This window comes from Anastrepha ludens, chromosome 2 (assembly GCF_028408465.1).
Source record: "Anastrepha ludens isolate Willacy chromosome 2, idAnaLude1.1, whole genome shotgun sequence".
Taxonomy (NCBI): domain Eukaryota; kingdom Metazoa; phylum Arthropoda; class Insecta; order Diptera; family Tephritidae; genus Anastrepha; species Anastrepha ludens.
Window position 1 is genome coordinate 128125033 of NC_071498.1, and position 19638 is coordinate 128144670.

Sequence of the window (19638 nt, forward strand, 5' to 3'; positions counted from 1 at the left end):
CACAACATCCACCTTATTTTCGTATACCCTTTGTTTTAAGAGCTCTTGTGCAGCCTCGCAATGGTTTAGATTGATCTGCTCAATCCTCATTTTTTGGTTTTAGTATACGCCGCTTGATACAGGGGACATTTTCTGCTTCCAATCTGATGGCTTGTATCTTCTCTTCCATTCCTTTTACAAGCTCCGCAGAAGGCCTTTTTTTTGCATACTTTTGCTTGGTGACCCTTTTCTCCACATTTGAGACAGTTCTGACTTCTGTCGTCTTCGTTTGTACACGCCCTCGCTAGGTGTCCATACTCCAGGCATCTGTAGCACCTCCTCAAGTCAGGCTTTTCTCTTATTCGGCATACCGTCCAGCCGATTTTGAGTTTTTGTTTCTCAAGCAGTCGCCTTGCGTCCAGTGCTGGTAGGCTTATCACCGCTGTTTGCGTGCCTGCATACGCCGCTCTAACGCTTTTTATTGCGTTTGCACTAAATAGGTTAAGCTCCTTAACTTGCGTTCGTATTGCCTCACCTATGTCTTCTTTGGTTGCGATTTCATCTAAATCACGGATCTCCACCAACATCTCGTGGGTTAGGACCTTGATTTGCGCCTGGTCACCTAGCACCTTACCAATCTTCTTCTGGTAGACTCCTGTATTGGCCATCTGCTCTTTTTTCAATTGAAGCAGGATTTCGCCTTTGGCCGTCTTTCTTATACGCGTAACGTTTTCCCGAGTTCCTGCAGGGCACCATCTTTTTTAACCGCCCTGAGAATGTCACTGTATGTCATTGTTCCGGCACGCGCAATGACAATCGCATCCGGCCTCGGGGGTGGTTTATTTGTCACTTTCTTCTTGGCTGGTTTGCCCTTGACACTCATCCAGCCATTTTCCATAACCCCGTTTGTCCTCTTGGCATTACTCTCTCCTTTGGCTTTTTTGTCTGCACTTGCTGACACTTTGTGTTCTTCTTCGTGTGTAGTCTTGCTTTTTTTGGGTGGCGTTTTTCTGCCCGGCTGCTTATCGTCGCGTGGTCTTTTCGGTGTGCCTTCAGCCATTACACTTCCAGGAACGTTTCGCTTGGCTTCCTTGCTTTTCGCTTCTTCCTGGGCTCTCGAGTGTAGCTTAGTGATCTTTTCGAGGAGTTCCTTTATGTTGTTGTTAATCGAGCGTTGCGGTAGACGCATTGCTTCAGTCAACTTCCCAATCATCTCACCAAGAAGCGTTAAGGTATCATTACTCGATTGTGCTGCTTTCTCATTGCTTTCTTGCAGCGCAGGTGGCGACGATTTTGCTCTCTCAGGCCTTTCTACACTGAGCGTCTTGATAGGACTCCGTCCCAGATTTGGTGCACGCTTAAAGGGATCAGCCCCCGTGATTATACGGCCTTTGGGGGTCTTGTACTCCTCAGTTAGGTCCACTAGTAGATCACTCGATCCACTTACACCTGGTACCTTTCTGTTAGCCTCTTCCAGGCTTTCATTTTCGCTGCCCATAATGGCTCCATAAATATTACTGCTGTTGTTTGTGTTTCCATAGATTTTTCCATTCTTTTTTTTGTTTACCAGCGCATCGTGTGTAGGGGGGCGGGCCGAAATAAACAGGAACGGGTATACCCTTGGGGACGGTGCCCCTACCCCAGTTCCCTGAGGCCTGTTCTTCGCTTTACCGGTCCCGGAAAACACGGACGGACCGGAGCTCACCCGGGGCAACGCATACTACTACCTCTGCGTCCAATACACACTCCCTGACTAGGGCCCGAAGGGGCTGGTCACTGATACACCCCGCAGCTAACACCTCGGCAGAGCAAGCTCACATCACTCCCTTCACTTCAACAACAGAGATGGTTCTTGAAGTGATGAGAGACTCCCAGTGCGCCACGGCATATACCGGTCAGTTAGCAGCCGCACCTTACATGGTGAACAGACGCTGACCAGGAAGCCGTCCACTATGGAAACCGCCGCGCCTGGATTTTTTTTTTTTTTTTGTCACCGGGAGCCTCATCGGATGGGCTATCATTTAGCCGCCTCCTCCGCTTCTGGCCGCTCATTGTCGGGGATTGCTTATTCGTTTAAACTTATTTCGCAACTAACCTGCTACTACAGGCATTCCGGCTATCCGCAACCTGCCGACCCCCACGGTAGCTTAGAGCCCAGCTTAGTCGTTCAGCCCAGCATGCATGTGTGGATGGGCATATGTGTGTGTGTGTGTACAATACATTCACCAGACTGTGTCACACAGCAGATATTCACTGTTTTCCAAAAATATTAATTAATCTTCCGCTCTGCGAACTTCCAACAAACAAATTTGGATTATCTAATTTTATTTTTTTGTTTTTTACAAATGGAGAAATTATGATATTATGATAATTTCAGCTAACGATGCTAACTTCGTTGCTCATTAGCAAAAGTGTTGGTTAGAAAGTTGTAGCAACTGATACCTTCCTGTGGTCGTATGGGCGAAAATGTGTGTGTGTGGGTGAAAATATTGTTGCTGGAACCATTAATTTACCGCAAGCCGTTAGGCAAACCAACAAATGTGATTTCAAACAAATTCAACTCCTTGTGCAGATATTTGGGGCCATGTCAAGGCATTTGGAGCAACCGACACATTTCCGCCAAACAATCAGTTGCAGAGTGATTAATTGCATGTGTTGTTGTTGTTGTTGTTGCGGCACACATTGCTGGTGTTAATGGTGATGGTATAGGGATTTAAACATATTTATTTGATAGTTGTTGTTGTTGTTGGTCACCATGTGTTTCGCCCGTGAGACATATGCAAATTATGTGCGCTCATAAATTTAATGCCACGCTCCTGCTACCGTACCGTAAATCACCATCATTCAGGGAAGAAATAAGCAGATAAACAACAACATACTAACCTAACAGTAAAAAACAAGCAAGCATTCATAAAAAAGGTGTAGAAGTAGGCAAGAACCGGATATAGGAAACTTTTACTTTTTCTGCCGAATTTTAGTGTGAATTTTCGTGAAAGCGATTGGATGTGCGAAATGAGCTGATAGGTAAATCCAGTTAACAGATCCACAAACAGCAGGACACATATTCGTGACTGACTTTACTAAAAGCCTGCGCGAAGTTTGCAGGACATCGGCTGAAGCCTATCATTAAAAGCAGACGTACAAAATTCTGAAGAAAACTGTAAGATTGGTGATGGTTGATCTACCAGCTACTAAGTCGTGCTGATTTACGGATAAGCAATCGCACTATTACATTTGAAATCTACTACTATTTGAAATCTACTATTACATTTGAAATCTACTACTGATTTTTTTTTCGCGTTTACTCTCGGCTTGTGAACACTCTGGACTGCCATTTAGCCAACTAAAGCGCGATCGGTCTGAAGTTGGTTACACTTCGGGTACCGGATCCTGTAAGCTTAAGTGTAAAATATATTCATAAAAAAACTCAAAAAGAGCGGATGACTTACCACCAAAAAAAATTAATTTATAAATTAGTGCGAGCATTTTAGTATCTCGCTACAGTTAGGTTTTTGTTTGGGCTAATGTAGTTGTACTCACTGCTTATTATTTACTAATTAATTAATTTAACAATAACAACAATTTTAAGAGCCTACACATAAATAGTAATTTTCTTCTCGGTGTGCAATCGCGGCTAAGCAAATTTCGCTCACTGTAAATAGATGTGACTCTCTAAGTGCCAATGAACAAATTATATATTCGTTTCATGAAAGTTTCAGAGCGACACAGCAAAGCACTCACTTTTATGCTTTGACAATAAGCAAATGATTTGGTATTTGATTTTAGTGATACATATACATATGTATAAGTATTTGCGCTCACACATAGCCTCATAAATGCGTCTCTAATACATATACGCACAAGTACAGACAGTACAGCAGTGGACATTAAAATCCGCACACTTGTGTAGCGGTCAATTACAATTTCATTTTGTCGGAATCAAGAGGCTTAGTTCATATAACTTTTTTGCCATAATTTAGTGTGTGGAAAATGCCGAATCATGAAAAAATTAGCGAATGTGATAAAACTAAAATTTTACCTTTTCGACACAAAAACTACACCACTTCACAAAATTAGCGATAAAGTTAGATAAAGGAAGTTTATAATTTTTCCTCGAACTAGTATCAATTTTCAAGCAGCAAAAATACTGCTTTAAAAATATTCGAATTGAAGGATATTAAAGACCTTAAAAATTCGTTTTATTATTAAAATGCGGCTGTATCCGTAAGACTTTTTAATTATAGTCAAGAGCCTTGAAGAGAGGAGATCGTGCGTTGTTGTTTGCGCGGATGCTGTTGCTTTAGCTGTAAGAGGAACATTTCTGAACATATATTCACCCTTTTTGGGTATTTGGCAGAGTTCCTCCTCCTATTTGTGGTATGCCAATTGATGTTTGGGCCAACAAATGGAGGGACCTACAGTTTCAAGGCAACTCCGAACGGCAGATATTTTTTATGAGGAGCTTATTCAGGGCAGAAATACACTCGGAGGTTTATCATTGCATGCCAAGGAGCGACCCCTATTACTTGTTCTTTATTTTTGGTCTTTCATCGAGATTCGAACCTGCGTTCTCTCTGAATTTCGAATGGTAGTCACGCACCAACTCATTCGGCTACGGCGGCCGCAGTACTCTGTGAAATTATGCAGAGCTTATTAAGTGAAGCAGCCCAATCATCTCTCTTGTCAGCAAGTGCTACTTTGGACTAAGTAGACAATTGAGTATGACGCAGAAGCTTGGACGATGACAATATCCGATGAGGCATCCCTCGAAGTTTTTGAGAGAAAGATTCTACGGAAAATTTTGAAATAAAGATTCAGCGGCTACGCCATGGTGTCCGAATGTATACAAATGCTCCGGTTCTGAAAGTATTTCAAGCTGATGATAGCAGAGGAAAAGGAAGGCCTCCTCTGCGTTGGATAGATCAGGTGGAGAAGGACTTGACTTCATTTGGTGTGTCGCAATTGGCACCGGTTAGCACGAGAAAGAAACGACTGGCAAATCGTTAAGCGGTTATCGCGCCAATAAAGAAGAAGACCAATGGTCGACGTCATGTGGACTAGGTTGAACGCTACCAATACTGAACTGGATTTATTTACTAGGAAACATCGTTTACTAGATGTAAGATCTCCGACATTGAATGGAGTCACCTTGTCGTTCAGCGAGAGTGTTTGCTATTTAGGTTTGACATTAGATAAAAAGCTAAAGTGGAAATGAAATGTAGCAGACAGAGTGAGGAGAGCCTCAACACACTTTACTCATGCAAGGAAACTATAGGGTTAACTTGGGGTTTATCTCCCGAAATGGTACATTGGTTGTACTCAGCAGTGGTAAGACCGTTTGTACTGAAATTTTAATATGGTGGCCGACACTTTGTACAAATATTATTGTGAACAGATTGGCTCGTACTCAAAGAGCAGCAGCTGTTCACGGAGAGGATACCGTGAGTGTAAGGACTGCACAAAAGTGGTTTTCAAAATTCCGAAGTGCTAATAGCTACGTGGAGGATGCCCCGCGCGCTGGTCGTCTTTAACTCCGACGCCTTGCTCGAACTCGTGGAAGTTGAGCCAAATTTGAGAGTCGATATTATAGCTAAGAGGTTAAATTCATCGCATGGAACAGTTCACAGGACCTGGTTTAGTTAAGAAAGGTTTCAAAGCTGCGAAAATGGGTTGCGCATAGACTTTCCGTCGCCAACCTTCAGCAGAGAGTGAATGTGTGTTCTCAGCTGCTGCAACGGCTTGAAAATGAAAGTTTTTTTAACCGTATCGTTACTGGTGATGAAAAACAGACAAACATTTTTTTGAGCAGGGAATTAAAAATTTGGAAGACATTGTAAATAATGAAGGAAAATATATTAGTGAATAATAAATACTTTAAACATTTTTTTTATTAATTTTAAAACCAACTTTAAAAAACGCACGAATTTATGGACTGACCTGATACATATTTCTATAACCGTGTAGGGCTTCATTTTATAAGATTCTTTACTACAATATTCCCTTCAAAAAGCGCCTCGGACAGTAAAAAAATAGTCAAGTATATTTACCGACGGATCTAAGCTTGATGAGCAGGTTGGTGAAGGTGTACACTCTGAAAAGCTCAGCATTAGTGCATCCTTTCGGTTGCCTAATCACTGAACTGTCTTTCAGTAAAAAGGTATCGCCAGAAGAGAGAGGTTATTGCTCTTAAAGAAGATACCCCTAACTACGAGGAAAGTACAATATATAACTACTCGGATAGTCAGGCAGCTCTGAAATTGTACTAGTCAGTGAAATATCGCAATATTTTAAAATAAACCTGATCTGGGTGCCAGGCCATAGAAATATTGATGGTAATTGCCAAGCAGATGAACTTGCAAGGAAAGGCACAACACAACACAACATACAGAAAATTATTAGTAGATAGGCACCTTATCAATGCTGCCAATGCTCGTTGGAGACTCCAAATGCTTAGTATTACTAGCCCCACTGGATATTAGAAATGCTTTCAACAGTTTAAGTTGGAACGACTTAATTCAAACCTTAAAGGTAAAATTCAAGATCCCGAATAATCTATTAAAGATTATTCGAAGCTATCGAACCAATCGCGTGCTCTTATATGAAACGCGAGAAGGATGTAAGACTAAACAAATAACAGCAGGTGCGGCCCATGGATCAATACTCGGATCTGAACTTTGGAATATAAGCTACAGGTGATGATCCGAGTTCAGAAATGGCTAGAAGATGGCCACAAACAGAGCTAATCCTTCTAACGAACAAACGTATTCCATTAGAAGTAGATGTACAAGAGCTCGATGTGACTTTATCGACAAAAAGAGTGGTCAAATACCTAGGAGTGCAAGGCTAACTTACTGGGCGCACATAAACCATGCTGTGACAAGAGCTGCCAAAGTAAGCGGCATGTTAAGTAAGCTCATGACAAACCTTGGAGGTCCAACGTAGAAAAAGCGACAACTTTTAATGGATACGACGAGCTCGATTAATTTATACGGATGCGAAATATGGGCAGATTCGCTAAGGGTACAATGCCGGCGGAAAACTCGGTAATCTGTGTAACGCACCTGCGCTCTCAGAGTGGCTTCTTCTTACAGAACAGTATCTGAAGCAGCGGTGTCAGTTATCAGCGCAACCATCCCTATAGATATTCTAGCACAAGAGCGCAAACGGAGATGGGAGGCAAAAATCTCATGAATCCCAATACCATGCTTCTCCGATATAAGACCTCAAACGCTCACACTTTGGCAAACAAAAGGGAATTCTGAAGGGTACAGAAGATGGACAGCGAGACTAATACCCGATCTAAAAAAGTGGGTAGAAAGCAAGCACAATGAGGTTAACTATTACCTCACACAGTTTTTGTCCGGACATGGGTCCTTTCGCAAGTACTTGTGGCGAATGGGAAAAGTGAGCCTACTAAACTGAATATATGGGGATACTGAGTACGATGATGCGCAGCACACCTTCTTTAAATGCGAGAGGTGGAAAATAGAGAGAACAGGTCTGCAACGAGCTATTGGTGGATTTACACCTGAAAAATAATCGAGAAAATGATGATAGACGAAGAAAATGGAATGCCGTCGCAAATTTCGTGGAGCATATTAGCCGCAAAAATAAGCGTGAAATGGAAAGTTATGCTGAAGAGTATTGAGCATAGCTCGCAAATGACAGTTGATCGTTTTTCCTCATGATGGAAAGAATAATGAGATGGCGCCTATCGTGGTCCCGTTACTTTGCGCTCAGCGAATTTGACAACTAGTTATGTGATTTTAGCTCCAGTATGGCCAGATTACCATTTTCGTAACTTGATTTAGCATTTCTTTTTTGTTATTTTTATTTTTTTTTGTCTCGGAGTTTTAGTTCTTTCTTCATGACATTTTTCTAGCTGTTCTAATTAAAATGTCATGTTTATAATTTTGTAAAATATACATTTTTTAATAATTATTTAAATAATTCACTCAGTTTTATTTAGCTTTACTTTTTTTTAACATCTGGTGACATTGCCGCGATTGCAGGTGTTGTTGGTGTTCTTCTGCTTTCGGCAGTCAAATCTCTCTCTCGCTACTGCAGTGTTGCCTAGCTTTGGATATAAAAACGCACTAAAATGCCCATTCAAAGAAAATAACGCAACACATTTTTATTGAATCACTTAAAGAACTTTGTATGCGTGACAAATTGTCTTTGAAATGTGCGTTTTCTTAAATAAATGTGTTATGCTTATGTACAATTTAATTTATGAGTTTTTTTTGTTAAGCGAGACTCTTTTGTTAAGGGAATGACTTATTTGCTCTGTTGAGGTTATGTAACTAGATAAGGTACTCATTTTGTAAAAATGTCAGTATGGTTTCTTTAGTATTTTCTGGTATTTTCTTGTTTATTTTTACAATGAATATAACTCTTAATGTCCTATGTCTCACTAAGGATTGATGACCGGAAGAAACGATTACACCTCTATGGTTTTAATTCGCATTCAATAAATTCAAAGGCTTTTTAAAATGTGTAAAAAGGTTTTCAATCTTAAGAAGAGTTGAGAGAGGGGCATTTAATATTTTTGCATAACCTTAAATGGAGCCAAAAATTAAATTTGCTCTTTCAAATTATCAAATTTTATAAGAATAAAAAAATTTTCATTAGCACTAAAATCTTCTCAGAGTGACCTTTTTTAACCTTTTTTTTGTTTAATAATATAGTTTCTTTTTTAACTTAAAGTTTCGGTAGCTTTAAATTAAAAAAAAAAAAAGAAACAAGCAGATATAGAGCTTCGTCTTTCACTTAAAATAAAATGAAGGGCAGAAAATGCTCGCTCTACAGAGACCTGAGTTGCCGGTGGTGCTAGAACAACCTGCGCGAGTGCACTCAAATATGGCAACTTAAGTCTGAGATCATTAAAAAACTCCAAAATATTGGCGTGTATATTTTATATATTGCGTCAAAACTTTCAATTTCAGCATACATTTTTATAAGTTTTGCAGAGACATTATCTTCTTTGATTTCTGACACTGTCTGGACATCATCCAAATATGCCGACAAGAGCGTCTTCTCTTTAGCCGAGGATGCCGTCGAAAAAGTTGAAGATAATGATAAGTTTATATCTTCAGATGCAGGAGCTTCAACCGCTAGAACATTTTCTTTATTTTCTTCGACAATAAATCTAAAAAAATGATTAACTTTTTTATTTTCGTCCCTTCCCTTTTCACAAAAAATATAATGCTCCGCACACATTGAATTCACAAATGCAATTAATATGTATAATGCAAACAAAAAGAACGCAACAATCGCGTATGTTTACCCATACATACGCAAAAGACAATTAACTCAAGCAAACGATCAGTGTGTGATTTGAGCGAAAGGAAAACAGAAATAACTGTCTCGCTCAGAGCGCGAGCGAGCTAAGCCAGACGCGACAAAAACAGTTTCTGTCTGAGCCTTTTTTATTGTGTGAACTGATTATTTGCGGACAACGAAAAAGTGTCAACAGTTATTTGCGAGCTATGGTATTGGGCATAGGTTTCTCAAAACAGGCGACCCTGGACGCAGGGTGCGTAAGTAAGTGTCCTTATTAGGAGTTGAAATAAACTTAGAAATAAATATAGGAACACTGACACACATCGAATGAATCATTCACAAAAAGACTAAACAAAAGGGTACCAAGGGCAGAAACTTGCGGCACACCGCAGCCAGCAAAACAAGACATGGAGAAGCTGGCTTTGCACACTAAGCTTTGAGTTCTTCCCGATAATAAGTTTGACAGAGTTATCAGAAAATCCAAAAAAGTGCTTCAGCTGTTTATGATTTACCGAATCAAATGTCTCAGAGAAATCCCGAGGGCAAAACAGAGAAAAGTTACCGTTGTCAAACTGCATCTGCATATTTTTATCATAGCCGTAGAGCAGCTATGCTTAGGTCTAAACCCAGAGTGCAGTGGGGACAATAAATTCAATAAGTAAATATTTTTTCGGAATTTTATATAAAAATAGCTAAAGCATATGTAGCTATTCATACCCATCCAAGATTTGAGGTGTGCAAATTGCAATAAAAATTATGAGAATTTCAAGTGTCCAGATTTTAGTGTCCATAACTGTATTCACACGTATCCTATATGTATTGTTGCAAACAAATCTTTAACTAGCTCATATGTCTGTAAACAACTTTCTATAACCCTTTGAGTTAAATTTTTATTTTTTATTTTTTATTTTTTTCTATTTTATATTTTGTATTTTTGTATTTTTTATTTTTTTTTTGTTTGCTTTCAAGCAGGTTTTTGCTCTTATGCTTATTTTTTGCTTCGTTATATTTGCTCCTTAGCTGCGGTCAATCGCTTTTTCTTAATCGACCCCATAGACGATTCATCATTGCAGAGCGCATGCAAAGGTTGCTTTTCCACATATGAGTACATGGGCACCTACGCACATACATATGCAAATCTACAGCCGCACTTTATGACTTCCTTACGCTGCTACCTTTTTACCAGCTGCCGTTGATGGTCAGCTTCTCGTTATGGTTGTTGTTTTTTTTTTGTGTTGTTTTCTTTTTGTCAAGCTTTCATCCTTTTATTAAATAGTTCAAATAGTCTGGCTTTCCCGGTGCACCTCGTCCATATCAATTTCGGTTTTTTGGTTTCCTATGCAGTTAAATCGTTCGATTTGCTCGGTTTCATTTGAGGTATCGATTTACGTAATTGCCTTCATTTATCCTCAGTTGAGTTAGAGGAGAGTTGAGAGCAAAAAACAAAAAAAAAAAAATAATCCTCTTAACTCTGTGCTACTTTTACTTTACCTTAACCGATGTTTATGTAGGTTTTGCTTTTATTCTATTTGCTTTTTTTTCTACCTTAGCTTATATGTATGTATTTGGTTTTCACTTGGGTCATGCTTTGCAGTTAATAGTTTGGCCGTTTGTCACACGCATCACATGCATACACATACGTACATATTGACATCCGTAGCTGGCTGGCTGAGCAGTGGCTGACTGACCGCTCTTTTTTTACTTCTTACTCGATTTACTAAAATTTATTTGCTTAAATATGTGTATGATGTATTGTCGTGCATTGGTCCGCAACATTTCCTAAACTGAGATTTATTATCTGCAGCAAATCTGTCGATTCTGCACGAGCGGTTGGTGCTGCAGCAGTAAGCAGAGCAATCACTTAAAAATGTGGCTGTAATTGGCATATATGCACATCCACAAATCTTTACACATTCACTTGGAATCACTTGCCTGCAACTGGATGTGCCTCTATTGGGAGTAATCCCACATTTAATTACAAATATTTCTGAAATGATTAACTACCAATTAATTTACTCTACTATCATTAATTAGCATGGACGCTAACGTGTGGTTGTTCCCTTAAAAGGTGCTTCTGCGTAATTCTCATTTACCCTCAGGTCATCTAGAAGCAAAGTATTCGCATTTTGATTAATTATTGCACTTGAATACATTTAGGATTTGCCGCCACTGAGATAAGACTATTCGTATATTTTACGTTTTCCCCAGTGACAAAGTGCCTAGCGGTTTATAAATAGTTCTTAGAGTGCGGTAGGCTTCGATGGTAGTGTTTTGCTGCCGCATAGATACATTCACAGGCGCATTCAGATTTACCTTCGCATTCACATTCACTTTCAGTTTATTTATAAATAGATTCTGGCTGTTTGTCTTACTCCTCATTAACATTTTGTTGCTTTACTTTCTTCAGTAATTAAGTACTTCAATTTACGTAGATTAATAACGAATTATCATTAGTTATGGATGACATTTTGTAGATGTACCTTCTGCATATGTAAATTTATATGTATACAGCCAGCGAAATAAATATTTGTGGGAACTCAATATTTTGATAAGCTTTGATTTATGCTCTTATTTATTTAGTTTTTAATTTAAATTATTTTTCTATAAAAATATAGTTTGTTCTACAAAAAATACCAAAATAATTCAAGCTCAAAACTTTATATATAATTTATAAAAATTCGACAAATTTCTATCAAAATTTTTAATTTTTTGATTCGAATTTTAAGAAAAATTTCAAGTAAGCAGTTTTATGGCGCATTAAATTTTAGTCAACAAAGTGCAAGTTTGAACTTGCTGAAAAAGTTGGTTCATTTTTTTATAATTTTTTTGTAAAATGAATTAAATATTTAGCCTGTTAACCGATGGTGACGAACATATCACCGTCAGGGCCAAGCAAGGATGTCCCCAAGCAGGTGTTCTTTCTCCGCTGCTGTTGTGCTTGGTCGTGGACTCTCTACTAGCGGAGATGCAGGAACTCGGAACTTTCATGTCCAAGCATATGCGGACGATGTCTGTGCGCTAACATCGGATAAATCCTTAAGAAGGCTTTATATGAAAGTGCAGAGAATTCTGGATAAACTCGATGACTGGTGCATGTAACAAAGTCTTTCCGTTAATCCGAACAAAACTACCATAGTCTTGTTAACGAGAAAACGGAAATTGGATGGATTCAGTCTTCCAACACTGAAAGGTGTGACCTTTGGTCTTTCCGATGAAGTTAAAATTCTAGGAGTAATCTTGGATAAGAAGCTGACTTGGGAGACATACGTTTCACTGAAGGTAAATCGCGCATTGAGGATTTTTTAGCAATGCCGTAGAGCCTTTGGTAAAACCTGGGGTCTGAAACCTGATGTGGTCCTATGGATATACACAGCACTTATCAGGCCAATCATCACTTACGCTTCTGTGGTCTGGTGGCGACGGAGCATGGTTAAGTCCACACTCCGGGAACTAAACAGGCTGCAAAGAAGTGTATGTTTATGCATCACGGGTGCCATGAACACAACCTCTGGCGATGCCCTAAATGCTATGCTTGATTTGCTCCTCTTGGATCTTAAGATACAACAGGAAGCAATAAAAGCAATGTGTAGACTCCATAAATATGGTTTCTGGCACGAAGATGGAACTTTGACACACAGAGAAATCTTTAAGATGCTATCTGAGCAGTATCCACTGTTTTGGCACCTAAAGACGATCTGATACCCATAGTTCCCTTTGGAAGGAAATTTGATGTCAGATTTCCATTGTGTGAGCAATGGACAGTCAGACTGCACTGAAGGCCCTGGAGAACGCGAAGCAAACCTCAAAGATTGTTCAAGAATGTAAGAAGAAGCTTAATTCTGTCGCAAGGCAAAACAGGCTTGTACTGATATGGGTTCCGGGACACTCCGGTGTTGAAGGAAACGAAATTGCCGAAAATTATTTAGTGAAAATTAAAAAAAAGAGAAGTAAAATAATTGATGATAAATAACAAAAAAAATGTAGGGAAAATTTTGGAAATTTCGTAAAAATATTGTAATTTACAGAAAATAATACAAAATGAGGTAATAATATTTTAAATTTTAAAAAGAAAATATTAAAAAGTAGGTTTAAATAATTTGCGGAATGTAATACAAAAATGAATGAGAAAATGATTCACTGAAAATAAAAAAATAAGAAAAACAAAATAGTTTGCGATAAAAAAAATGTATGTAAAGATTTAAGAGATCTGGTAAAATAATAACGTAAAAAACGTAAAAAATAAAGACAAAATTTTGTAAAAATAATATACGGAAAACGTAAAAACATAAAGATGAAAATAAGTTACAGAAAATATTGCACAATTAAGATAAAAATAGTTTACAAAAATTTAAAAAAAAAGTAATGTAAAATTGTTTGCTCGAAATTAAAAAAAATAAGAGGAATAAAATAATTTGGGATGAATAAAAAAATGTATATTAAATTTAAAGAAATTTTGTATAAAATAATATTGAGTACACTTAAAAAAATAATTTCCAGAAAATATTAATTTATCTGAAAATTATTTGCCGAAAATTAGAAAAAGTACGAGAAATAAACTAATATACACTAAATAAAGCCAAAATCCTATACAAAATTTTGTGTAATTAATATACAAAAAACGTGAAAAAATTAATATACAAATAATTTACAGAAAATATAAAAAAAAATGTGGTAAAAATAATTCACAGAAAATATTAATAAATTGATGTAAATTATTTCATTTACCGAAAATTAAAAATATATAAAAAATAAAGTAGTTTCCGGTAAATAAAAATTTATTATCAATTTAAGAAATTTGATAAAAAAAAAGTTCAAAAAAAAAAATTCTATGAATAAAAATATTAATATAACAGTATGAGGAATAAAGTAATAAAAAAAAGTATAGCAAATTTGAAGAATTTGGTAAAAATAATTTACAGAAAAGCTTAAAAAAACGAATGCAAAAATTATTTACTGAAAGTTAAAAAAAATAAGAGAACAAAACAATTTAAGATAAATAAAAAAACATTTTTTTAAACTAGTAGTTTCATAGCGCATTAAATTGTAGTCCAACAAAGTGCAAGTTCGTTCAAAGAGGTTCGTGAAAAATTTCGTTAATTTCATGTAACTCTTTTCTTTAACGATGCTACGCAATTTCTCCATATAAGAAATATACGAAATTTGCTTTTTATTCGGAAAAAATAAACAACATTGTGAAGGGGGGAAAAAATACCAAAAATTTAATGCGAGATAATTGAGCCCCTTCAAGCTTGCATTTTGTTATACCAAAAATTGAATGGGCCAAGAAACTGCTACTAGAAATTTTTCTGAAAGTTGTGATCACAAATTTTGCAATTTTTTTGAACATTTTACGAATTTTTATAAATTTTGCACAACAGGTAGGCATTCGCGAAGATGCACATTTGTAAATTTAAAAAAATGCAGAAATAAACATCCGCCATTTATATTGTCAGTACAAAATGAGTTCCAAAAATACATTACACTAACTCAGGAGCAACAGCGGACGAGTATTCCGCTGGGTTTTTTTCAATCTGCATATGAATGTGGATCATTTTGTTGACTGAACTATTCTGAAAACCAAGCCGACATTGAGAATTTGAGTAGAAACTGGAGTCAAGAAGAAGTTCAATACTTTGGTGCCATTAGAAACGACCCGTTGTACCTTGCAATTCTTATTTGTCGGTAAATTGCAATAAGTCAGGCCTGAATCAATTTCCGAGAAGGTTTTGATGCTATGAACTACTCTTGTCGGGCTCAACGATTCAATACGAATTTCTACTATTAATAATTTATTCAATTAATAGATTAAAGCAAACAATCGACAAGAAGAGACGAGATTTGGAAAAGTGTTCTGTTCTATCGGCACACTGTCAAACCGCATTTATTTTTGGCGAGGCATCCAAACGGATGATGCCACCAGACCTGGCACCGGCGATTATTACCTTTTCAGGCTTTTGGAAAATTTATTTGATGGTATGCTCGTAAAAACTGAATTTTAAAGAGGTCTGTGGAAATGAATGGGTAGAGTTTTATATTATATTTAAAATAAAGATGAAATCGTATCTGAAAAAAAGTTTAAAATAACCAAAATAACGCTCAAAACTTTTTACATATCTTATATTTGATCAGCCTTAGCACATCCATTTTAAAGTATAAGCACTTTGCCATATTTAAGTTCATATATTAGACAAATATCTATGTATATTGACTAATATTTATGCCCAAGAATGTTCATTGTGGTGCGCGGTGGTATAAGCACTTTTTTCCATATATTTTTTGGAATTAAAAGAGTTAATAAAAATTACAAAAAATTACCTCCTTGGTATAGGTTTCGAGGTGCTCCAGTCTAATCAAATTTGGGAAAATAGTCGGAATCGTATACAACTATCAATACATTTCATAATTGCATATGTGACTTTGGGAAATTAATATGTGAAAGTTGAAGTTAAGGCTTTTTCAAAAATCAAGAGTGTCGCGGGCACCTCTTAACGTACAAAAATTATATAAATAATATAAAAATTGATAAAAATAATTTAAAATATATTTCGTTGCATCCTAATGTTCATGTCATGCGGTCTTCCTTTCCGAATAATTAATCTTGTTTACTGAATTTTCGAATATCACCAATTGCGATTAGAGTAATTATGTGGAAATGCTCAAGTCTTATCGTTGTGTTTGCAGCAGTTGAATGCAAAAATGCATTAATACCCATACACTTAAATGTACAGATACATCCAACTCAAAATGGCCGACCAAGTATAGAGATGCAAGTTAAAAATAAAGAATTTTGCTTAATTTATAAATTCGAGAAAATAGATACTAATAGTGATGAATTTTGGTGAGCCTGTATGACTGTCTACACAATTTCATAACAAACTCTTATATACAAGAAGCTGTGTATGGCATACAGAGAAAGCCATTCACATTGCACATCTCCAAGCTGACTGTTTCACTCAATACAAAAGCTAGAAGCTCTTGCTCCAAAATTCCTTGCTTTTAGGATTTAAAAATTTAAAAAACAAATGCTTCTAGCTTTCAACTACACGTAAGCATGAACAAGCGAAACGATTTTGCACTTATTTGCATATACAAACACATAGTTATTTATTTACTACCCTGCAGGGTACAGCCAAACTAGTATGAAAATATTTTAGTTCAAATACTGGTTGCCCTAAAGATTATAACCTGCCTCATCGTAAATTTCACTACACTCCTCTAAACCATTAAGGACATTATATGTATAGAAACATTATTGAATAGCAACTTCTTCTATGAGATAAGATTTGCAAGCCTAATAACGGGTGGGCCATATAGCGTTTGCTTTTTGAACCACCTATTGTTTTGAGAATGGTAATACAAATGACATGTCAAATGTGTTCATAATTTGCTTAAAGGTTTGACATTTACGAAATGGGACGCTATAAGCTTCAACAAAATTGGGAAATATTTAAAACCTATTTCCAAAGTGGTGAGTCTTCTTCTTCTTCTTCCGCGGTTACAGTAAATGGCGAGCGTTACCGTGACATGCTCAACGAGTTGTTTCCAAAAATTGAAGAGGATGACATGGACGACATTTGGTTTCAACAGGATGGTGCAACTTGTCACACTGCCAAAGTTACACTCGAACTTTTGGCTACCGTTTTTGAATTCCGATATCAATTGGCCGCCTCAGAGCTGTGATTTAAGCCCGTTGGACTATTTTTTGTGGGGAGCCGTTAAGGACAAATGCTATGCGAACCATCCAGAAACGATTGATGCTTTAAAACACGAAATCGAAGTTGCCATTCATAAAATTGGCGCCCAAACAATCGAAAATGTGCTTAAAAATTGGATTGATCGAATGGCCTACTGTAAAGCCAGTCGTGGCAGTCATTTGAACGATATTATTTTTCATTCATAAATGACAATGTTCAATCTTCAAAATACAAAAAAAAAAAAAAAAAAATATTGATTAGTTTTTTTTGATAGCCGATTCAAAAAGCAAATTTTACATGGCCCACCCTATAGTTTACACCTAACCAAATAATCGGGAAAACCATTTGGCCAATGCAGTTTGGATAATGAAAACTTAGTGAAAATTCTTAGCACTCTTTATATTTTATTTGAATGAGTTTTGTGATAAGAGTTCCAAAGTAGGCAACAACAATCTAGGAGACTGCGTACCAACGAAACATACAGCGCTTTTAAAGTCATTGGATCAGAGAAATCTTCGGAGTTTCTATGAATAAACCCACTCACTGGAAATGCTTTAGCCACAATATGGTCCACATGCTCCACAAAAGTTAGTTTCTTTCAAGTAAAGGGTGTTTTTTTTAGAGGTTAGGTTTTCAAGATGAAATAAAACGTATATAATTTAATGTTATGGCCAAGAATTTAGCTTTATTATAAAGATAAGGGTTTGCCATTATGTTTTAAAAATGATTTCGGGCAAGTGGCCGCCGCGGCTGGCTCGAATAAATTCCAGCCGAGAGGCCCAATTTTCGACCACTTTTTGCCGTATGTCAGCAATAACGCGCCGAATATTTTCTTCCAAGACGTTAATCGTCTCGGGCTTATCTGCGTAGACAAGCGACTTCACATAGCCCCACAAGAAATAGTCCAGCGGTGTTATATCGCACGATCTTGGAGGCCACGCCACATGTCCACGGCGCGAGATAATGCGCTCACCAAAAGTTTCCTTCAATAAATCGATTGTTGCGTTGGCTGGCACGAAAAAGTCATTAATCATGGCTCTATAGCGCTCTCCATTGACTGTAGCATTATGGCCGGCTTCATTTTTAAAGAAATATGGACCAATGATTCCCTCTGCCCATAGAGCACACCAAACAGTGACTTTTTGAGGATGTAACGGCGTCTCAGCAATGGCTTGTGGATTATGTTCACTCCAAATGCGACAATTTTGCTTATTGACATACCCATTCAACCAAAAGTGAGCTTCATCGCTGAACAAAATTTTTCGACTTTAAACTTTCTTAACAGAACACGAATTTTTATGACAAAATTCAATGAATTGCAAGCGTTGTTCAGGTGTAAGTCTATTCATTATGAAATGGCAAACCAAACTGAGCATAAATCAAGTGACAGCTGTCAAAAAGACCATCTACGAAAAAAGTAGTGCCAACTTGAAAACCTAACCTCTAAAAAAAACACCCTTTATTTTATCTTATTATATTTTTTTCAATATCGTGCCATCCAGACTGTAATTGAAAGTAAACGAAATGATACTAGTTTGCCATTGACTAGAATAAAACCAGTCGTAAAATTACTAATTTGTCTGAATTTGATTTTTGCTAGTTGATGATGGATAGTTGATATTTTTTTAGATAACAAAGTTTAAAACTCGTACTTGGGTGCATCAATGCATTGCGATGATTAGAGGAGTACGTATAAGTAGAATCTGATTAAAGTATTCACATATTTGAAAATCTCCATATCCAAGTCTAACATATAAGGGCAACATTAATTATTATTTGCGTAAAATTGATTCATTTTATATGTAGCCTGGCAACAGAAGCCAGTGAGATTAGAGGACCGGATTTATAATATTATTTAATATAATAGAGAAGCTCCCTTAAAGCTTTAGAACAAAGCAGCAATAGCCTTACCAGCTTGAGTGAAAACCATAATGTTTCCTTAATGTGGGTGCCGTGCATCGGAGCATTGAGGAAAACGAAAAAGTAGACGAACTGGAAAGAGGGGAATCTGCCATGAGCAACGTTCTTGCAGAATCGGTATTCAAACAAGTGGTTGAATTCAAAAATGCAATCTTCTGATTATACTTACGAATCGCGGATTGTACTGTACAGGGCCCGGCACTCGAAGTGTAACCAACTTCAGACCGCTCACGCAGCTTATGCACGGGCATCAGCTGTCTATTAGTTTGCTAAATGTCAGCCCAGAGTATTTGTTTGTTTTCAGTAATGGATTTCAAACGTAAAAGTGTGATTGCATTATATTTGAGTGGAAAATCACAACCAGCGATTGTTCGTGAGCTCGAGCACCTTACAGTAAATAAAGTTTGTAGTTATCGCACCATTCCTCGTTACAATGATACTGATAGCATCTCGAAACGTCATGGAGGTGGCAATCAAAAGACTGCAACGTCACGTGAAATGGTTCAAAAAGTGAAGAAGCGACTTGAACGAAATCGCCGATGAAGTGCCAATCAAATGGCGAAAGAACTGAAAATATCTGACCATACCATCTGCCGCATATTGAAAAACGATCTCAAAGTCAAGCCTTACAAGATCTAAAAGGCGCATGATCTCACACCAAAGCAGTAACAAGTCAGTTTTGAGAGAGCGAAGGACTTGCTTCGCTTGGCCGAAAGCGGTCAATTTCCGAACATTGCGTTTTCTGACGAGATGATTTTTCCAA